Genomic DNA, 13,171 nt, shown 5'->3' on the forward strand with positions numbered 1-13,171 from the left:
TCAGAACCCGACTATGATAAGTATATCATGAGTTTATTATAAACTTTCAAAAATATATACATAATAGCTTAAATTATTTTCATCACTCAAAAAAATGGGGGCTAAGCCCCAGCGGCCCCAGACTAGTTCCGCCACTGCATGAGAACTAAGTTTAGTAGCTCGTAGAGGTTAATAGTATCTTTACAGCACAGCACCGAAATTATATTAGACATAGATCTACGGTTTAAAGCGGAATCCGAACCACCATATCTAAAGGCCTTCTTTCAGGGAATCGAATCCGAGACTCCGTACACCAAATGTGCGCGCTAACCACTAGACTAAAAGGGGAGTAGCCTGGACCATGCTCAAAGAAAGTACACACCATTCCCCCTAGTGCCATGAATAGGCTCTTAAAACATGACTTGAACAATAATCATTGTTGAAATACCAGCATAGTTGATACATATTGTACGTACATACATACGATGTCTACAAAAAAAAAAAAAAAAAAAATGCACAACATAAACAGTAGTTCCACTTACTTCGTTTGCAACCGTATTCATTTAGCCATATAATTTACTAGAACGCGAAAATAGGCGGAGATTGAACTGGTAAGTACAAAGCCATGTAAACTATATATATATATATTGTCGTGGCTAAAATTTCGACCAAACTTTTTGCGGTGTTTTTGCAAACACCCTGTACTCCACGACAAAGTTCTCCCTTGTATAACCTACGAGAACTTGTGTAAATCAATTGCTATGTGAGTATCACCCAGATCTATTCTCAAATTTCTTCACTTACTAATCTAGAGGAACAACTTTATTTCTTAAAAACTCTTGGAAGCCGAGAGGTATTCAGAAATAGATGTCTGTCGCATTCTGCTCCAGACACCCTTCCCAACCAACTACGAGACGATAAGATTATTCTTTTTTTTTCTCTCTCTCTTTTCCCCTTTAAAACAACTTCTCTGATATTAATGTTACCAAACCCTCTTAGAGTCTTAGTTCTGATATGACTCCTTATTCTATATTTAGCGCTGACTTCATACTTTCGCAGCTGCTAGATTGACCCTTGAACCGATTATTAGTAAGGGACTTGTGTCACCCTTTCCTTGTATAATGTTGTGTAATTTTAACTGGTTTTAGTTGGAACCCATATCTGTATTTTTTTCTTTTCTTGTGAAGAGGTGTGCGTTCTGGAAACTCTATACGATATCAGAAATGTCGCGCGCCTATCATAAGTAGTATGATATCACCTCTAGCCAATCAGAATTTACCAAGTGTTCCGAACCATTACATCATTTACATCCAACCAGATTCTAAAGAAATTTTTCTAAACGATTGCACAATCTGTGGTAACATTGAGTCATCTTAGATTGACACATAAAACCTCGAGGATGATCTTTCGGTTGTTCAATTACCGCCGAACATCCGAAGAGCACATAGTCCGTGCTTCTCTCTCTCCCCTCAGGGGGGGGGCCGTCCTCTGCACTCTTTGTAGAGAGAAAGAGAGAGCCTCTCATTACTTTAGTGGTAACTTAATAAGGTTACCTAGTGCCGTACAGTGAAGTTCATGTCTAGGAAGTTATAAAAAGCCAAACTGTGCTGCGTCTACTATCAGGCGTGCTGACCGTTTCCACGCCAACTTCTTGGAATTGATATTGTGTATTGTGAGTAAGTACTGTTTCTTTCTTAGCTCTCCAGAGAGCCATTTACCCTTACTCAAGACTTAAATTCTTCCATAGACTAAATTAATTACTTCGCCCTAATTTCGTTGAACTGTTTCCTGGACGTCGTCACACCTGTGTGTACAAATTGTGGATATGTAGAAACCTGTAACTGAATCTTGCTTAGTAAATTATAGTGATCCAATTTAATGTTTGATATTATGGTCTGTAAATAAACTGAACTCTTTCATAATAAATAACTCGCAACATAATCATACTGCTTCCATATTATTATTACTATAACAGACCATATAAAATCCTCTATCTCTCTATTCTATTGAGAGACGCCTCCGCTAAGATCACGCACTGCGATTAAGTGGTAAGACACCTTACAGTGGATCGTCGTGAGAGTAAATCTACTGATATTCTAGATCCTAGTTCTGTCTGTTCCTGGGGACCTCCGTCCCCCTTTCAAGGGACTACCAATGAGCCTGGTAAGTCAAGATCCTGTCCCGACAGAGATGCCAGATGCCGACCTCCTCTCTGAACCATCCACAGGTAAGAGTAACATCTTTTCAGCCAATCCGCTCGGGCTATCAACTACCGCTACTAGTTTGCCAACTCCAAGAGATTAATGTAGTGAAGGAGTTAATTGCGTCATCTGTGATTAGAATGTGTAATTTGATTTGCAGTAGTGTTGTGTGTCGCCAGTGCATAGTGTAAGAGGGCTTTGGTAGGAAAGTGCCTCTTAGTGTAAATCATGTGTTCCTTACTCGTTTGTTCATCTCAACGAACCGACTTCCTATCCTTGCGGCTTTTCAATATGTTCTTTGTAATGTAGTAATTCATTTAACCAAGGGGAGTCGCTTCCTCAATCGGCTTAATATTTAGTATATAAATGGATATTCTTAAGCCCTAGTAAATCACTTGATAGAATTAAAATGATCCTTGGTTCTAATCGTTTGGTCGTTCAACTAACCTAACTGCTGTAACTGCCCATTTGCTTGAACCCTGTCAATACTAACGAGGCGCACTTTTACTTTGTTGTTTAGTCCGCCCCTCGTGATGTCATCATTTATAGCGGGATGTGTTTGACCTCCCTCTCTCTTTTGATTTATAAATTTAGAAGTGTTTCTATTAGTCACTTGCGTGGCCATACCTAAATTATAGATATTATTATGTATTTCTTTAACTAATAATGTATCTGAGTAGACATCACGGCGGACAGTTTAACACTAAATATCTTTCTGTAAAATTGCAATATAACCCCTGCCGGGTTAAGGAGTTATTGCGCCTCCCTCTCTCTGTTTGATGTACTAACCTGTAAGTGATTCTTTTAGCCACTTGTGTGGCCAGACGATAATTATAGATATTCTTCTATGTATCTCATTAACTATTAAGATGTCTAAGTGAACATCCCGACGGACAGTTAAGTACTAAGTATCTCTCGGTGATATTGTAATGTAACCTCTGTCGGGTTATTGAATTATTGTGCCACTCTTGGCTTGAACGACCCTTCTCGTACTGAGACCGTCGTCTCAGACTTAATATCATAAATCACACCACTCCCTGTCCAGACCACTGCTATCGGTGTGATCAGAGAATTATTATTTATTCGTATTAATTGAGTTTATTACTTTGATACTGTCTCAAGAACCTCGTAATATTTTGTAATATTGAGGAAGCGACTGTTTGACGAGCCTTTTGCCTTTCACGCAAGGACGGGTGTAACCTTATCAAGATCAGATTGTTATTAGAAAAATCCTACCGGTGGTTCCGCTTGAGCTCGAACCCCTGACGGGTTCTTGCGGCGCTACATAAATGGTGCTCAGCAGTGAGATTCGATTATTAGCTCGTCATCTAAAAATGTGTTAATTGGTATTGTTTTATATAATCCTATGTTGCGTTTGTAAATGACAAAGCAGGAGTTATTTATATTATTACTTTCATTGTGTTATATTGTTTGCTTAGGGTCACATCTATATTCTAGATGAGTAACGTATAATTTAATGTTTAAATTGTGTTAATTGAAATGACAGGTTTCCTATTAAGTTGCTCGAAATTTAAATCTAAATGTAAACATTTTGTGTTGATGTGTTGCGTTGGGCAAATGCCCCCTTCTACCCTGAAAGTTTAGCTATCATTTTGCTTGTTCTAGAGAAGTCAATGAGGGAAGGAAAAAGAAACAGTCCATATATCAAAAGAATAGTTCGTTCCTTTTTCTTCAACACAGAGAGAAAACATCTGTTCTCTGTTAGTTTCCCCAGCTGGGCAAAACAAAAAAAAAATATATATATCTATATATTTTGTGAAAAGAAAAAGCGAGAAAAAGGAAATGTGTTGGTTAGCATTCCTCGGTTGTGTACTGCCTTAGTATTCAAAAAACTGTAGGGAGAAAATATCAACACAATACCTTGAGAAGGTTTATGGCGCCAAATGCGGGACGGAGACTTTCTTCTTCACCTATCGAGATGAAAGCTATTCCGTTCTGTATTCAAAGCTTCTCAACGTATTCTGAGTTCGATTCTTGCAATGGATTTTCGCGAGATTCATTTCAAGAATCATCAGTCGTAAGGCTGGTGTAGGAACTCCAAGTACTCAAATTCTGCTTGTGTACTTAATGTACAAGTCAGTCAAAACAAACATCATTGAAATTTTGAAATTTATTTTGAAATTTTCATTCTGTGAGTCCTTATACTCACGCGTTGTTAGTTCTTTGATTGTGGGTAAATTCTTGATCTTTCCCCGACTGGCTTCTCAGCGTTAGTGGTAAATTAAATATTATGTTAGGTGCTAAAGAGATTCCTTACACGAACTATACGAACTAAAGCCTTAATATGTTTCGTTTCTCAGTAAAAGTTCATAATGAGATTCATTATTGTGATTTTGAAGTTTTCAAATTATTTTTAATTTTTCTTGGAGGCCAATTTAATTTTATTGTTTATGAATGGACGTGCTTTTTGTTAATTATGAGAGGATTAAGTATACCAAGATTGAAAGTTTAAAAGGGCAATAAATTCAGTTAGTAATTTGTTTTAAGTAGAGACCATTCTTAATAAGTTGTTGTAATATTAATCCTAACTCGTTATTTTATTATTTTAAGTCGTGTTTGAATAAAGACAACACTAATGTGGGACACCCCCGAAGTATAGTACCCTGTATTCAAAAACCGCGAGATCCCTTGTATTTTGATTGAATGATAAGAGCGTAAAGTATTAGGATATGCGTTATTGCTTTTGAAGTCCATGGCATCAAAGTTTTGTAATTTTAATAAAGCTCTTGTAAATTTTAATTGCCAGTGTAAGGCTGTTTTATTAAGGAAGAAATACGTGAACTTAATGTAGTAGAAAGATTAATCCTAATAATTCCGTTTGTGCTTAGCTATTGTTATTAATTAAGGAGACGTTTAAATAATTTATTAGTAGACATTATTAGTCAATGAATCTTTTCTTATTCATTATGTCAGAAGTTGCATTATCTATAAATTTATTACTTTCCGGTCACGACAAATTCGACCGTAGTCATTGTGTTAATAATTTCATTTGTTCAGGACGTAAAACCGTGCTCTGTAGTATTGTTATTAATTTTGCTATTCCTTGCCGAGTGCTAATGCCTCGAGTTGTGTAATTATTTTGTAAATTTTAGCGAGCTATCTAATTTTGGAACGTGTCGTTGGGAGACACCCTGTCGGAAAATATTGAGACGGTGATCATACCTCTCCCTTGTTCCAGTAATAATTCATGGAGTATAGATTAGGTTAGGATGTGTCAATTCCCTTTCCTAAAAGGAGTACCAATTCCATCAAACGTGATAATTAACTATAATTATCAGCCCCAAAGCGTAAATTGGTCGTTTCAGAAAATTGCCGCTTGTTTCTATCGCTTGTATTAGCTGAGAATCGCGCAATCTCTGATGTGGATCCTCTGTTATATCGACCTTATTGTATAATGGTGCGTCCGCGTAATTGTAAGGATGTTAAGCCGGATCTTTGAGAAGGCTTACCCCCTTAAAGGTACGGGACCCTCCTATTACATCCCAGGTCGACATGGACCCCCTAGGTCCCGAAGCTGTTTATTATCGTTCTGTTTACTAACGAACGACCAGAGAATGTTTGGTTCTTTCGGAAGGAAGCCCAGTGTTTCGTTCGAAAGACACCCTATGGTGTTAAAGTTTTAATTATGTGCTTTTCGAGATGGTAATGATATGTTTGGAAGCTAATGTTGTATTTTAATGGTCATAAATGTTCTTGCTCGCGAGTGCCTAATCTAATCAAAGGTGCGTTTGTGTAGACCTAATCCTTTTTGAGCACTCTTGCTCCCTAATGAGTCCAGACACGAGTCCTTAAAAAACCTAAGGTTGTCCGAAGAGATAATTAAATTCACTTGTCCGATGTATCAAGTATTGTTATGTTTTCTAGCTTCCGAGTAACTTAGTGATGTTATAATATCATGAGTAAAAGAAATGTTTTTGCAAGTCCAGGAATCGAGTTATTTTCTAGAATGAAATCCTTATCGGGCCTAAATGTCAGATACAGCCGCCCTGTTTAGTAAATAAGTGCATTGTTGATCATTTTGTAATTGTGTAATTGCATATAAACTCTTTCTTGTCTCCTAGTTGAAACGATAAATCGTTCTTTTGTGCATCTAGATATCCCAAAAGGTCTCTAAAATGTAAATACGCGGTTAAATTCCTCAAATTTAAAGTTATGAATAAATGCGAAGTAAATGTAAGTCCCAGGGTCATATGAGTTAATATTAGAAGATAGACTAAAAGTAATCCTTATTATACCTCTCTTGCCTCCTGCCGTCCGAGTGCCAACTTAATTTGTATCTAAGAGTCGACATCAGGTCTCCTGTAAGGAATTCTCGTTGAATTGTATTAATTGTTCTTAAATGTATTTAAGTAATTATAGTCTATTCCCGTTCGATTGTATTTCTATAAGGTTGTGGCACATTCTATTTTTATCATTTGGATATATTGACTATTGTATTTACTAGGAATAGACTTGTTAAGCTGTAATTGTAATAATATTCTAACGTGAATATACATTCTAATAATTATGATAATGGCATTTGATATATTATGCGTTATAATGTATATGATAATTGTATTTTGATATCTTCTATATGATATAATTAATATGAATTTTTGGTGAATATCCAGGTTGAAATTAAGATCTACCAATTGAAGGGTATCAATATTTTACTGTAAAAGGTAGTTGTTATCATAGTAAGGCAACAAGATAGTTGCCTGAAGTTATATTTAAATTTATTCACTTCTAAACGTCAGTACTTCAGTTATATTGGTTCCTTTGTTAATAGAATGACGTAAAAGCGAAGTACCTCTGTGCGAATAGTACAATTAAATATATGTTGATTTAAAGTTCTATATTGTAACTTTACCTCTTTTATCGATTAATTATTTGTAGCAGTTCATTCTATAAATTGAGATGATTTACTTGATTGATTTAATTAAGCGTTCGTTCAACTGCGTGACAATAGTCACTAAACAATAATATTGAACCACGCATTAATTGGCATATTGCTAAATGAAAATGTTGAAAGTTTAGAGAATAATTGATCTTGTGTATTGGTCGTTTGCGTCATGTTGTAATTTAGGTATTTTTTAGACGTAACTGTAGAATTGCCATCTAGTTTATGAACACCCTGTATTGAGTCGTGTTCCATATAAATGTTATTTAAAAAGGGTTCATTTTGAAACATTCATACGCTGTCCCGTACTGAATTCTAATTGTTTAAGGGATGAATGTTATAAAGTGTTTAAAAATATATATATATGTTCTAGTTATCCCTTTCGCGCTAAAAGAAATCAGCCTTCATTTCATTCGAAAGCTTGTATGAAAACGTAGAAATTCTTCTTTTGGCCGTTCTTTGTTTAAAAGAAAAACCAGACCCTTACCAGACAGGGCTGTAGTATAATTTCTTTTTTTCACACCACCCTGACCTCAGCGTGGAGTGTAGTAGTAAAAAAAAAAAGAAAACATCTGAGTGTCAATTCTCAACTACCCTCCGGTAGTGGATAACCTTCGACCTCAGGGAGTCCCAGTGACCTAATTTTGAGTAAAGACTAGAGGGACATAAAAAAAAAAAAAAAAAAAAAAAAAAAAAACAAACTGGCTCCCTTTCTTATCGTATAATTAATGGTTTGTTTTGACAATTTTGGAGTCTGTGATAATGTGTAAATTTTAATTAAAGTATCCAAAAACAAAACGTAGATAAAAAGAAAATTTACATATAATAATAGTAAAAAAAAAATGAAATAAATCCTTCATTAACTAATGTAGTTATCTTCTGTATACGGTAATCTTGCGATTCTGTGTAGTGTTTATAATCTCTAGAATTTTTAGGTAATTGATTCTTGTACTTTTAATCATACAGAAGTCACTTAAATCTTTTTTAAATTTAGTAATTCTATATATATACCTAGTGGAAATTCCGTTTAGGAAATGTGCAGTTCCTTGAATGTCCAGATAGGTTAAAAATACAACTATCGTGAATGATTGTAGAGTTAGTAAAAAAAAAATATATATATATATACGTGTAAATATTTATTATCTATATATATTCCATATGTAGTTATAATTGATTTGTATAGCATAATCGCGTGTTCCTTGGGTTTAATATCTTATTATATTAATTTAGTATGGGTCATCTATTTTCTTTACATACGTGTATATCATTTGTATATATAGGAACTCGTATCATAATAATAACTATAAAAACTGTGTAAAAAAAAATATATATATATATCTTTACAGGTGTACTGTATATAATTGAGGTCTTTTGTGTTATCCCTCGCTATAATGTTTTAATAGGTATAATGTAGTTATATGAAATCATGTTGTATTGGCCTTGTTAATCTTTGTATATCTTTATAGACAAGACTTAGTTTGTAAATATGTAGGAACAAATCGTACCAACTAGGGAATTCTTTGTATTATACGTATATAACCATTTGTAGAGTCATGTAGTAACTTCTGAAATTTGTGATTCACTCACAATCGAGATTTTATATCTAAATAATTGTTGTAGATAGTGAGTGTATATAATAATCGTAACCGATATTAATCTTGTAAAATTGCTATATTGATACTATATTATTGTAGCCATTTTAATATATGTATAATTGTCATTTGAGGTAGTTACTAATGATAAATTTTATTGTGTATGTGTTTGTAATTGATGGGTCCAACTACACATATATATATATACATATAGTTTAAATTTTAGTTGATATTGATAATATGTGTATCGTCAGTGTGATATTATGAGTTCACTCTGACCTTTTATACATCTTTTACCTAGTATAAATTTGTATATATACTTTAGCTTAGATAAGTGTTTTAAAAGTTATTTCTATCATCATATCTATCTATGTATTAGTTACGTAAGTGTTTTTCTCGAAGTTGTAATCATGATCCTAATCTTATGTAATTTCGTATTTAGCAGTGTTGCAAACCCCTTTCAACAATTTCTTACTATTTTTACATTACTGATTATTTCAAGGTAGTGTTGCCAACCCTGCAGATAGTTTAATAGTAGTTAACAGTGTTTCCAACTCACTTAAATTTTTCTTCATTTCCAATCCAAATATGACTCTGTAACGAAATTTTGTTAACTTCACTCTAACATTAAGTACAAAATTTCTTTCCCAAGGGGCGTCGAATGTCGTGGCTAAAATTTCGACCAAACTTTTTGCGGTGTTTTTGCAAACACCCTGTACTCCACGACAAAGTTCTCCCTTGTATAACCTACGAGAACTTGTGTAAATCAATTGCTATGTGAGTATCACCCAGATCTATTCTCAAATTTCTTCACTTACTAATCTAGAGGAACAACTTTATTTCTTAAAAACTCTTGGAAGCCGAGAGGTATTCAGAAATAGATGTCTGTCGCATTCTGCTCCAGACACCCTTCCCAACCAACTACGAGACGATAAGATTATTCTTTTTTTTTCTCTCTCTCTTTTCCCCTTTAAAACAACTTCTCTGATATTAATGTTACCAAACCCTCTTAGAGTCTTAGTTCTGATATGACTCCTTATTCTATATTTAGCGCTGACTTCATACTTTCGCAGCTGCTAGATTGACCCTTGAACCGATTATTAGTAAGGGACTTGTGTCACCCTTTCCTTGTATAATGTTGTGTAATTTTAACTGGTTTTAGTTGGAACCCATATCTGTATTTTTTTCTTTTCTTGTGAAGAGGTGTGCGTTCTGGAAACTCTATACGATATCAGAAATGTCGCGCGCCTATCATAAGTAGTATGATATCACCTCTAGCCAATCAGAATTTACCAAGTGTTCCGAACCATTACATCATTTACATCCAACCAGATTCTAAAGAAATTTTTCTAAACGATTGCACAATCTGTGGTAACATTGAGTCATCTTAGATTGACACATAAAACCTCGAGGATGATCTTTCGGTTGTTCAATTACCGCCGAACATCCGAAGAGCACATAGTCCGTGCTTCTCTCTCTCCCCTCAGGGGGGGGGCCGTCCTCTGCACTCTTTGTAGAGAGAAAGAGAGAGCCTCTCATTACTTTAGTGGTAACTTAATAAGGTTACCTAGTGCCGTACAGTGAAGTTCATGTCTAGGAAGTTATAAAAAGCCAAACTGTGCTGCGTCTACTATCAGGCGTGCTGACCGTTTCCACGCCAACTTCTTGGAATTGATATTGTGTATTGTGAGTAAGTACTGTTTCTTTCTTAGCTCTCCAGAGAGCCATTTACCCTTACTCAAGACTTAAATTCTTCCATAGACTAAATTAATTACTTCGCCCTAATTTCGTTGAACTGTTTCCTGGACGTCGTCACACCTGTGTGTACAAATTGTGGATATGTAGAAACCTGTAACTGAATCTTGCTTAGTAAATTATAGTGATCCAATTTAATGTTTGATATTATGGTCTGTAAATAAACTGAACTCTTTCATAATAAATAACTCGCAACATAATCATACTGCTTCCATATTATTATTACTATAACAGACCATATAAAATCCTCTATCTCTCTATTCTATTGAGAGACGCCTCCGCTAAGATCACGCACTGCGATTAAGTGGTAAGACACCTTACAGTGGATCGTCGTGAGAGTAAATCTACTGATATTCTAGATCCTAGTTCTGTCTGTTCCTGGGGACCTCCGTCCCCCTTTCAAGGGACTACCAATGAGCCTGGTAAGTCAAGATCCTGTCCCGACAGAGATGCCAGATGCCGACCTCCTCTCTGAACCATCCACAGGTAAGAGTAACATCTTTTCAGCCAATCCGCTCGGGCTATCAACTACCGCTACTAGTTTGCCAACTCCAAGAGATTAATGTAGTGAAGGAGTTAATTGCGTCATCTGTGATTAGAATGTGTAATTTGATTTGCAGTAGTGTTGTGTGTCGCCAGTGCATAGTGTAAGAGGGCTTTGGTAGGAAAGTGCCTCTTAGTGTAAATCATGTGTTCCTTACTCGTTTGTTCATCTCAACGAACCGACTTCCTATCCTTGCGGCTTTTCAATATGTTCTTTGTAATGTAGTAATTCATTTAACCAAGGGGAGTCGCTTCCTCAATCGGCTTAATATTTAGTATATAAATGGATATTCTTAAGCCCTAGTAAATCACTTGATAGAATTAAAATGATCCTTGGTTCTAATCGTTTGGTCGTTCAACTAACCTAACTGCTGTAACTGCCCATTTGCTTGAACCCTGTCAATACTAACGAGGCGCACTTTTACTTTGTTGTTTAGTCCGCCCCTCGTGATGTCATCATTTATAGCGGGATGTGTTTGACCTCCCTCTCTCTTTTGATTTATAAATTTAGAAGTGTTTCTATTAGTCACTTGCGTGGCCATACCTAAATTATAGATATTATTATGTATTTCTTTAACTAATAATGTATCTGAGTAGACATCACGGCGGACAGTTTAACACTAAATATCTTTCTGTAAAATTGCAATATAACCCCTGCCGGGTTAAGGAGTTATTGCGCCTCCCTCTCTCTGTTTGATGTACTAACCTGTAAGTGATTCTTTTAGCCACTTGTGTGGCCAGACGATAATTATAGATATTCTTCTATGTATCTCATTAACTATTAAGATGTCTAAGTGAACATCCCGACGGACAGTTAAGTACTAAGTATCTCTCGGTGATATTGTAATGTAACCTCTGTCGGGTTATTGAATTATTGTGCCACTCTTGGCTTGAACGACCCTTCTCGTACTGAGACCGTCGTCTCAGACTTAATATCATAAATCACACCACTCCCTGTCCAGACCACTGCTATCGGTGTGATCAGAGAATTATTATTTATTCGTATTAATTGAGTTTATTACTTTGATACTGTCTCAAGAACCTCGTAATATTTTGTAATATTGAGGAAGCGACTGTTTGACGAGCCTTTTGCCTTTCACGCAAGGACGGGTGTAACCTTATCAAGATCAGATTGTTATTAGAAAAATCCTACCGGTGGTTCCGCTTGAGCTCGAACCCCTGACGGGTTCTTGCGGCGCTACAATATATATATATATATATATATATATATATATATATATATATATATATATATATATATATATGTATGTATTTCATATTATTTCCCCTTGAAGCGTTCTATTACTGTATGTGACATACAACTACAAAAAGATAATTTAAAATCATTTGGTTAATCTAGTTTAAAATCTCGTTTTAAAAAAGTTTTTGTTATTACTCATTAAGTTCAGAACTTACGTGGAATTAAATATACAGTTTATGACATTTTTTCCCTTACATATTAATTTCTTTTTATTCCGCTAAGAATAATTGATAACGCCAAACACTGAAAGATAAATTTTAAAAAGTCTTTATTTGATTTTCCTGTTGAAAAAAAATAATTTAAAAAAAGTCATGTATTCTATCCTGTAATTTCTCTACAGCCAGTTCCACATATGCCTGCTAGGTATTCTTTTTTAATTCTTTTTACGAAATGTCCTCCTTCTTTTTCCGTATCACATAATTTGCTCGCGAAACTAATTAGCCACAGACTTAATTATACATTTTGTAATTAAGCATTCTGGTGCTATCAAACAAATTGGATACCCCTTTCCTTTCTTTTCTGATATTTTTTTTTATATAAATATTTTTCATTATGAAATGGTGTGACTCCTTCCGTTTTAAATGAAGGAATAAGTGTGGGATTAAACATGTGTTTTAACGCAATCATTTGCACGTTCTTATATCCAATTCGTTAAATCAATATATTGGGATATATTGATCATTTAAATGTTCATTAATATATTCATTTTATGAGATTCCTATTTCATTTCCGAAAGATTTACATTACTACAATTTATAGTTTAGTGTTTGAATAAAATATAATAATAATAATAATAATAATAATAATAATAATAATAATAATAATAATAATAATAATAATAATAATAATAATAATAATAATAATAATAATAAATTTTATTGTCCATTTCCTTTTTCAAGAGAAACTCTACAATCATGACTTTCAAACCTGATTTATGTTT

General features: G+C 34.6%; 1 long non-coding RNA gene across 1 annotated transcript; it reads left to right on the plus strand.

The window, feature by feature from the left end:
* Window positions 1-626: 626 nt before the first annotated feature.
* LOC145664785 (uncharacterized) lies at window positions 627-10,627 on the plus strand. The gene is made up of 2 exons (XR_014127519.1): window positions 627-8,394; window positions 8,427-10,627. It is a non-coding gene; the product is annotated as an uncharacterized LOC145664785 (long non-coding RNA).
* Window positions 10,628-13,171: the final 2,544 nt, after the last annotated feature.

Source organism: Thermobia domestica, chromosome 11 (assembly GCF_964235325.1).
Source record: "Thermobia domestica chromosome 11, izTheDome1.hap1.1, whole genome shotgun sequence".
In the NCBI taxonomy this organism is placed as follows: domain Eukaryota; kingdom Metazoa; phylum Arthropoda; class Insecta; order Zygentoma; family Lepismatidae; genus Thermobia; species Thermobia domestica.